This window comes from Garra rufa, chromosome 22, assembly GCF_049309525.1.
Source record: "Garra rufa chromosome 22, GarRuf1.0, whole genome shotgun sequence".
Taxonomy (NCBI): Eukaryota; Metazoa; Chordata; class Actinopteri; order Cypriniformes; family Cyprinidae; genus Garra; species Garra rufa.
The window spans coordinates 5,015,316-5,025,046 of record NC_133382.1 but is presented as its reverse complement, the minus strand read 5'-3'; positions in this window follow the sequence as shown (position 1 = coordinate 5,025,046).

The window sequence follows — 9,731 nt, the reverse complement described above, 5'->3', positions numbered from 1 at the left end:
TCAAATGAAGGCTACATCATTGTGGCCAAACAATTCAATATTTGTTTCATCTGACCATAAAACAGAAGTCTTCTTCTTTGTCCAGATGAGCATTTGCAAAGGCCAAGCGGGCTTTTGTGTGCCTTATCTGGAGAAACGGTGTCCTCCTTGGTCTGCGTCCGTGGAATCCAAAACTTGATTTTTGATTAGTAATATGCATTTCTAAGCTCTACATTTAATTTTCTCAATTTTTAGATTTGTTTCCAACCTCAGATTCCAGATTTTAAAATAGTTGTATCTCATCCAAATATTGTCCTATCCTAACAAACCATACATCAGTGGAGATCTTATTTATTCAGCTTTTAGATGATGTATAAATCTAATTTGTAATCTAATTATGACTGGTTTTGTAGTCCAGGGTTCATAGAGAATCAAGCCAAGCCAAGCTGCTTCAGTCCAATAAGTGTTGGAAATCTTACTTAAGTTACTTGATAAAATTTATTAAAGATTTACCAGCGTAAAGACACGTGAAGCACAAGCTGAAGATGGATGTTTGTACAATTATTCTAAAAGACACCAGAATGTAGGAGGTTGTGTGCAACAGCAATGTTTATAGGCCTTCTGTGCAGTAGGATTTGTAGGGTTAAGATTTATTAACGGTGAGAAAAACTCCTACTGAGGGACAAAAGAAATGACAAATAAGTGAGCATGCTCCTGCAGGGCGCTTAACGTTAATGTGGTAAGAATTTGATGGCTTCCCATAATTCTTTCTCAAGCCTGTACTTTCTCTTCCGAGTTCCAGAAGAAAATACAAAAGCCCTCGAGTTAGTCCTTGACTTAGAAATAATGAGTTCACCAACAGCAAGTATCGGTTTCTTCTGGCACGGGAGAAAAATCTCTCCGTTGAAGTTGAGTTGGAGCGTCTATGAAAAGTTGATGTATTTTGTTGCGTCCCAAGACTCGCTATCTGGGTCATGGCTCTCGACCTCAGGTAATGTTTAATGAAGTCTGGTGCTAAACTCATTAAAAGACTAGTCTTTGATGTAGAACTCAGAGTTTAGCTGCAATTACCACTTTGGATTATAAATCATGATTAAATGCGTGATGCCGGTGAGCTGCGGCGTGGAGCGTGACGCGTGTCGGTGAAGAGGCTGAATCCCTGCGGCGTGGATGGAGGCTGGAGAGCGGCAAATTAAAGGTCTCAGGCAATCAGCCGTTCTCCACACAGCAGCCGCTTCAGGAATCCATTTCATTCCAGTGATGGAGCGCGGCCACCAGCAGATAGTTGAGTCTGATGAAGTAGGTTTCTCCAGGCCGCTTGTGACTGCTCTCGCCCCGAGGTGAAGGTTCGAGCTCTGAGTTTGACTGATTTGACTAGCGGTTTTAATATATCATGACTCACGACGGTTTCTATCGTCTGTCAGTGGCTAGTTCCTGTAAGATCAATGGCTGCGACGTCTCTGGTGCGTCTTTGTTTCTGTCTGAGTTTTCCTCTTTGAAACCCTCCAGCATTTGCTCTTGATCTTGACCCACATAAAGTCTCTTTTGTCAAGTTTCAGATGAGCGGCTTTGTCACCAGCCAATTTAAAGTGTGAGCCGAACCTCAGAAATGAAGGAAGGTTTTATGTACATTACACACATCAGTCACTTTTACATCTATTTCTTTCCAGTCACAGTGGGATTTAGACAGTCATCTCATTAGTATTCAGAGGTTTCTTAAGGGTCTCAGAAGATTTTCGAGGATTGTTCATTTAACTTAATTAAAATGCAACACAGTTCTGCCACATTTGGTCAACTTCATTTGTAAAATAGATGTTTACTTAATCCATTTGTGTTGGGAGTACATTAATTATTTTAGTCGTATTAACAGAAACCAAGCAAAGGATTTCTACAGTAGTTCTTTGCACATTTTGCATGGCGAAGAAAATGTTGAAAAAAATGGTGAGTGTTTATTGTTCTTTGTTTTAGAGGTTTCTGAAATGGTTTTGTTTGAAGGGCTTCCCTTATGGTCATAAATGGAGCTTATGCTTCATCTGAGGACAGGTAAAGTATATAGGGAGATTTATTCAAAAAGCAATTGTTATGTAAATGTATGTACAGCAACCAAATGTCTTAAATATTCAGGCTATTTGAGTTCCAACAAGATTTGCAAAAATATACTTCTGTTCAAAAGTTTGGGGTCAGTTTTATTCATCAAGGAATAATTGATCAAAAATGACAGTAAAGTCATTCATAACATTACAGAACAGTTATTTTTCAAATAAATGCTGTTCTTTTGAACTTTCTATTCATCAAAGAATCCTAAAAATAAATATATCACAGTTTCCACAAACATATGAAGCAGCACAACTGTTTTCAACATTGATAATAATCAGAAATGTTTCTTAAACAGGGAATAAGCATATTCAAATGATTTCTGAAGGAACATGTGACTCTGAAGACTGAAGTCATGATGCTAAAAATTCATCTTTGATCTCAGGAATAAATTAAACTTTACAATATATTCACATAGAAAACTGCTATTTTAAATTGTAATAATATTTCACAATTTTACTGTATTTTTGATCAAATAAATGAATCCTTGGTAAGCGGAAGAGCCTAAAAACATTTAAAAATCTTACCAACTAGTGTTTAAGTCTCTAAAGTTGTTCCAGTGGTGACAGTACATTTATATTGTGCATTATATTAGTTTTTCTCTCAAAATTGTACATGTGCTTTAGTTATACCTCCAAATACTGCAATTACTCTGATTACTAATGATTTGAGTTCAGCTGCCAAAAAAAAATAAACATTGTTTTTAATAATCTGCCTCTGTTACAAATAAAGAAACCCTTTCACATCCAAATAGTATTCATTTACTGAGGGATGAGGCCCCAAAAAGCTTTTAAACCATCCATATTCAGTTGAGGTCAAAAGTTTACATCCCCCTTTCAAAATCTGCAAAATGTTGATTATTTTACCAAAACAAGGGATATCATACAGAATGCATGTTATTGTTTATTTAGTACTGACCTGAATAAGATATTTCACATAAAATATGTTTACATATAGTCCACAAGAGAAAATAATAGTTGAATTTATAAAAAATTACCCTTGATTCTTAATACTGTGTTGTTACCTGAATGAACCACAGCTGTGTTTTGTTGTTGTTTTTTGGTTTAGTGATAGCTGTTAATGAGTCCCTTGTTTGTTTATTTGAACCCTTTCCAACAATGACTGTATGATTTTGAGATCCATTTTTTCATACTGAGGACAACTGAGGGATTCATATGCAACTATTAAATAAGGTTCAAATGCTCACTGATGCTTCAGAAGGAAACACGATGCATTAAGAGCTGGGGGTGAAAACTTCTGGAATTTGAAGATCAGGGTAAATTGAACTTATTTTGTTTTCTGGGAAATGTGTAACTATCTTCTGTAGCCTCTGAAGGGCAGTACTAAATGAAAAAATATGATATTTAGGAAAAATGATAGTTTAGAAAAATGGACACAGCTCTATTTTGTTCAAAAGTTTTCAATTCCCGGTTCTTAATACATGGTTTTTCCTTCTGCAGCCTCAGTGAGCGTTTGAACCTTCTGTAATAGTTGCATATGAGACCCTCAGTTGTCCTCAGTGTGAAAAGATCGACCTCAAAATCATACAGTCATTGTTGAAAAGGGTTCAAATACACAAAAAAGAAGAAAAAAACAAAACCATTGTGGGAGCTAAAGGATTTTTTCTAAAGTAAAGCAGTTTAACTGTTCAGGACAAACAAGGGACCCATGAACAACTATCACTAAACAAAAAAAACACAGCTGTGGATCATTTACGTAACAACACAGTATTAAGAATCAGTAAGCTTTTGAACAGGGTCATTTTTATAAATTCAACTATTATTTTCTCTTGTGGACTATACAGTATGTAAACATCTTTTATGTGAAATATTATATTCATGTCAGTACTAAATAAACAATGCATTTTGTATAATTCCTCTTATTTTCGTAAAATAATTAACATTTTGCAGATTCTGAAAGAGGAATGTAAATTTTTGACCTTATTATCCCAGAAGTATCATGTCATATTACTTTAATGATACAGGAGACATCTGTTATCATCTAGCTCATGGCGAATATAAGACAATCAGTTGCTCATTCCAGGTTTGAAATCTTGCCTAATCGTAGCGTTTTGTCAGTCCTCTGTGATTGTTTTCCGCCGCAGGTGTGTTTATCTCATCGGCTCTTCTGCCATCAGTCTTCAGGTGTCTCTGGCGCTCTTCAGCTCATCCGTCCACTGCACTGACTGCTCTTCATCACCGCTAGCATGCATTATTTATTTGCTCGGCCCAGTCCTTAATCCAGCATGACTTACATTGAGTACACGTTTGCCAAGGGCTAACAGCGAGCTTTTTAACCCTCTTATTCATGAGTGCGGCTGTTGTGAGTCACGCTGATGCTCTGAATAATCATTTCATTGTGTGTATTAACATTCAGTCAGCACAAAAGAAAGAAACAGAGGCACTGCAGGTCTCTAAATGTCCTGTAAAACATTTATTGATGTTTAATGAAGCCCGTATTGTCTCATTTTAATGACGTTTCTGATAAATTGGGATTTTATTTGTTTTAATCAGAGGCTCGGAGCACCTTGAAGAAAACCGTTCTCGTGGGAAAGATACCTTAGCAATTCCAATTTACATGGAATTAAAACATGCCTTATTTTCATCTGTATTGCTAATCTCAGAATGAAATGAGCTATTAAGCAGGATCAAGAAATGTGAGATCATGCAGCAATTTTCAAATCCACAGACAGCCACTCATTGGCTGCATGATCTTCACAGCACTGGCTATTTCTCACTAGTATGAGAAATGGCTGTCAGAGAATAGTGCCTATTTACTAAATCAAACTTTAGCCCAGATATGTCAGTCTGACATGCTGCCTTTAGTAGCAAAGGTCTCTTTTGAAAATGAGTTCCTGACACGATTGAACTAAGATGTTTCAGAAGGAGGCTGATGTTAAGATACAACACATACTGGCAAAATGTGAAGCTCAAATGCACTTCAAGTTGCTTTGGATAAAAGATGTTTCTATATTTAAATTTATTGTAATATTTTTGAAAACAAATGGTCCAACAATCATGCAAATGAAGGGAAATGACCTGCAGTCAGTGAGTAATAATACAGAAAAAAGTTTCAGAAATAAGTATTTTCTGCTCACCAAATCTGCATTTATTTGATCAAAAGTACAGTAAAGCTGTGAAATATTATTGCAATTTAAAATAGCTGATTTCTATGTGAATACATTGTAAATTGTAATTTATTACTTTGATCAAAGCTGAATTTTCAGCATCATTACTCTAGTCTTTAATGTCACATGATTCTTCAGAAATCATTCTAATATGCAAGAAACAAGAAACATTTCTAATTGTAATCAATGTTCAACAGTTGTGCTGCCAACTATTGTTGTGGAAACTGTGATACATTTTATTTTTCAGGATGAAGTATGGCATTTATTTGAAAACTAAATTTTTGGTAATATAAATGTCTTTACTGTCACTTTTGATTGCATCTCTTCTGTTTATGTACAGGTCATTGTACAAAATTAGCATATTGTGATAAAGTTCATTATTTTCTGTAATGTACTGATAAACATTAGACTTTCATATATTTTACATTCATTACACACAACTGAAGTAGTTCAAGCCTTTTATTGTTTTAATATTGATGATTTTGGCATACAGCTCATGAAAACCCAAAATTCCTATCTCAAAAAATTAGCATATCATGAAAAGGTTCTCTAAACGAGCTATAAACCTAATCATCTGAATCAACTAATTAACTCTAAACACATGCAAAAGATTCCTGAGGCTTTTAAAAACTCCCAGCCTGGATCATTACTCAAAACCGCAATCATGGGTAAGACTGCCGACCTGACTGCTGTCCAGAAGGCCATCATTGACACCCTCAAGCAAGAGAGTAAGACACAGAAAGACATTTCTGAACGAATAGTCTGTTCCCAGAGTGCTGTATCAAGGCACCTCAGTGGGAAGTCTGTGGGAAGGAAAAAGTGTGGCAGAAAACGCTGCACAACGAGAAGAGGTGACCGGACCCTGAGGAAGATTGTGGAGAAGTCTGATTCCAGACCTTGGGGGACCTGCGGAAGCAGTGGACTGAGTCTGGAGTAGAAACATCCAGAGCGTACAGGCGTGTGCAGGAAATGGTCTACAGGTGCCGCATTCCCCAGGTCAAGCCACTTTTGAACCAGAAACAGCGGCAGAAGCACCAGACCTGGGCTACAGAGAAGCAGCACTGGACTGTTGCTCAGTGGTCCAAAGTACTTTTTTCGGATGAAAGCAAATTTTGCATGTCATTCGGAAATCAAGGTGCCAGAGTCTGGAGGAAGACTGGGGAGAGGGAAATGCCAAAATGCCTGAAGTCCAGTGTCAAGTACCCACAGTCAGTGATGGTCCACTGTGTTTTATCAAGGGCAGGGTCAATGCAGCTAGCTATCAGGAGATTTTGGAGCACTTCATGCTTCCATCTGCTGAAAAGCTTTATGGAGATGAAGATTTCATTTTTCAGCACGACCTGGCACCTGCTCACAGTGCCAAAACCACTGGTAAATGGTTTACTGACCATGGTATTACTGTGCCCAATTGGCCTGCCAACTCTCCTGACCTGAACCCCATAGAGAATCTGTGGGATATTGTGAAGAGAAAGTTGAGAGACGCAAGACCCAACACTCTGGATGAGCTTAAGGCCGCTATCGAAGCATCCTGGGCCTCCATAACACCTCAGCAGTGCCACAGGCTGATTGCCTCCATGTCACGCCGCATTGAAGCAGTCATTTCTGCAAAAGGATTCCCGACCAAGTATTGAGTGCATAACTGAACATAATTATTTGAAGGTTGACTTTTTTTCTATTAAAAACACTTTTCTTTTATTGGTCGGATGAAATATGCTAAATTTTGGGTTTTCATGAGCTGTATGCCAAAATCATCAATAGTAAAACAATAAAAGGCTTGAACTACTTCAGTTGTGTGTAATGAATCTAAAATATATGAAAGTCTAATGTTTATCAGTACATTACAGAAAATAATCACAATATGCTAATTTTTTGAAAAGGACCTGTATATACAGTTGAAGTCAAAGGTTTACAGACACCTTGCAGAATCTTATTTTACCAAAATAACAGGGCGTCATACAAAATGCATGTTATTTTTTATTTAGTACTTTTTATTTAGTACTATATACTCTAGTATATTTCAAATAAAATATATTTACATACCGTCCAAAAGAGAAAATAATTTCTAAAAATGACCCTGTTCAAAAGTTTACATGCACTTGATTCTTAATACTGTGTTGTTACCTGAATGATCCACAGCTGTGTTTTTTTGTTTAGTGATAGTTGTTCATGAGTCCCTTGTCTGTCCTGAACAGTTAAACTGTCCACTGTTCTTCAGAAAAATCCTTCAGGTCCCACAGATTTGGTTTTCAGCATTTTTGTGTATTTGAACCCTTTTCAAAAATGGCTGTATGATTTTGAGAGCCATCTTTTCACACTGAGGACAACTGAGGGACTCATATGCAACTATTACAGAAGGTTATTATAAAAATTATGCATTAAGAGCCAGGGGTGTTAACTTTTAAACAGAATGAGAATGTGTACAGTACACCTTTCTTATTTTGCCTAAATATAATGTTTATTTCAGTTAGTACTGCCATTCAGAAGCTACAAAAGATACTTACCTGTTCCCCAGAAGACAAAACAAGTTAAATTCACCCTAATCTTCAAATTCCAAAAGTTTTCACCTCTTATTAAGGTAAGTACTAAATAAAATAAAAAAACATGCATTACGTATAATCCCTTTTATTTTGATAAAACAATTAACATTTTGCAGTTTCTACAAAGTGTACTGTATGTAAACTTTTAACTTCAACTGTAAAGTTTAGTTCTGATGCATCATTGCACACATGTGCTTTGTATTACATCCAGAACTTCAATGTACCTTGATATAGCAAAGTCCTTTCATTCCCACTGGAATAATATCAGTGAAGTGATTGGGAAGTCTATTCAGCCACCTGTGGCCCGCTGAAATGTAAGAAATCTTTTCCATCCTCTCTGAGCAGAGATTCGTCCATTTAAACTTTACAGGCCGATGCTTTAAAAACAAACCACTCTCCTCACGGTTCACTGTTGTGACTCATAAATCATATTCAGATTAGTAACCTTAAGCAGTTTCGCCTGCGTGACTGTATACAATAACAGTCCCATCCAACCTAAATTCAGTTTCATCGTATTCTCCGAGGCCATCTTGTAATTGCAACTCACCATAAAAGATTGATAAATGGCATACTTATTGTAATGAGCTTCTATGATAGCGGGACATAATAATGAGCTCCATGGCTTGCTGTGAAGGAGACACAACTAGGAGCATGAAATGTCTCCATTATTGTCAAAGTTAACGAGTAAATAATGCACATTTGCCTTTAGGGGACACAGTTAATCAGAGCTTTAGCGCAGATATTGCGGCAGAATCTATTACACAATACAGATTTTTTTTTTCCTGATGAAAATTCACTATGAAAGCAGGCAGGTCTCTCTTTTTTCCAAGCAGTGATCTGAGAATCTGTATCATTCTGTTATGATATATAGCCAGTCTGACTTGACCTTGAGGTAAATTGAAGGACACTGAGCGCAGGTGTGCAGCATCATCTCCAGCGACTGCAGCTCATCACAACAGCGCTGGACATGAGAGCTAATGCTAGAATAGAGGACACAAAGACACTCTGACCTCCACCTCGTCTCTCCAGGCAGAATAATGTGTGTGTGCTGTCAGCGAATGCTGCTGCTGTGCTCATAACGAGTATGAGAGCAAACTTTGGCGGACAATTAAAGACATAGTTGCTGCTAGTCAGTGTGCAAATGTTGTTTAGCTCTGTCTGCATTCCCACAAGCATTCAAGACAACACAAACAGGCCTTTTGGGTGGGAATAAGAGTGTTGCTTCTTTTCTTTTTCTTTTTTCTTTTTTTTTTGAAGATTTATGGAAAAATAGTTTCTGTTATCTCTCAAAAAAATCTGTCATCCAATGTTTTCATTCCTCAGAGATGTTTACTTGCTATGAATACACACATACAGCAGACAAACACAGTGGTGCTGCACTGGAAAACAATTTCCATCTAATGTAACTCAACTGAAAGGGATCGTTCAGCCAAAAAATGAACACTTGCTGTGCTGAAAATCTATTATCTAATTTGAAGTTCTTGGTCAAAAATGGCTGACCTTTTAAAAATTGCTTGTAATATGCTATACTATGACTAAATCTTGGATAAAATCTTTTTATCAGCTGGTTTTCTTTTAGTCAGCCCAGGTTTTGTATTTCTTCTTGAAACTGATTGGATCTGAACTTATGCTCCTCAGATTTTGAACACTGAATATTGTCAAAATGTCCACAAATAATGTTCTCGAGGGAACATCGAACTGCGTCCTCTAGGGAGCGCTAGGGGAATGCGTCAGCGTGACCAAAGAACTTATACTGACAAGAAGTGAAAGTCAACAGCGGCGCCCAGTAGCAGCCCTACGCTTCCGCCATTTTTATGCTGTCACTATGGCAAATATCAGCTGCTTTGTTTAAAAAAAAATACACAACTTGAATCATGACAAAAAAATTATATATTTTTTTTACTCCTTTTCGTTTATTTCTTAAGAATTTTTGTATTATATTCTGTTAATTATTAAACCATAACTCGTATGTTAATAAAATTATTTTTGTATGT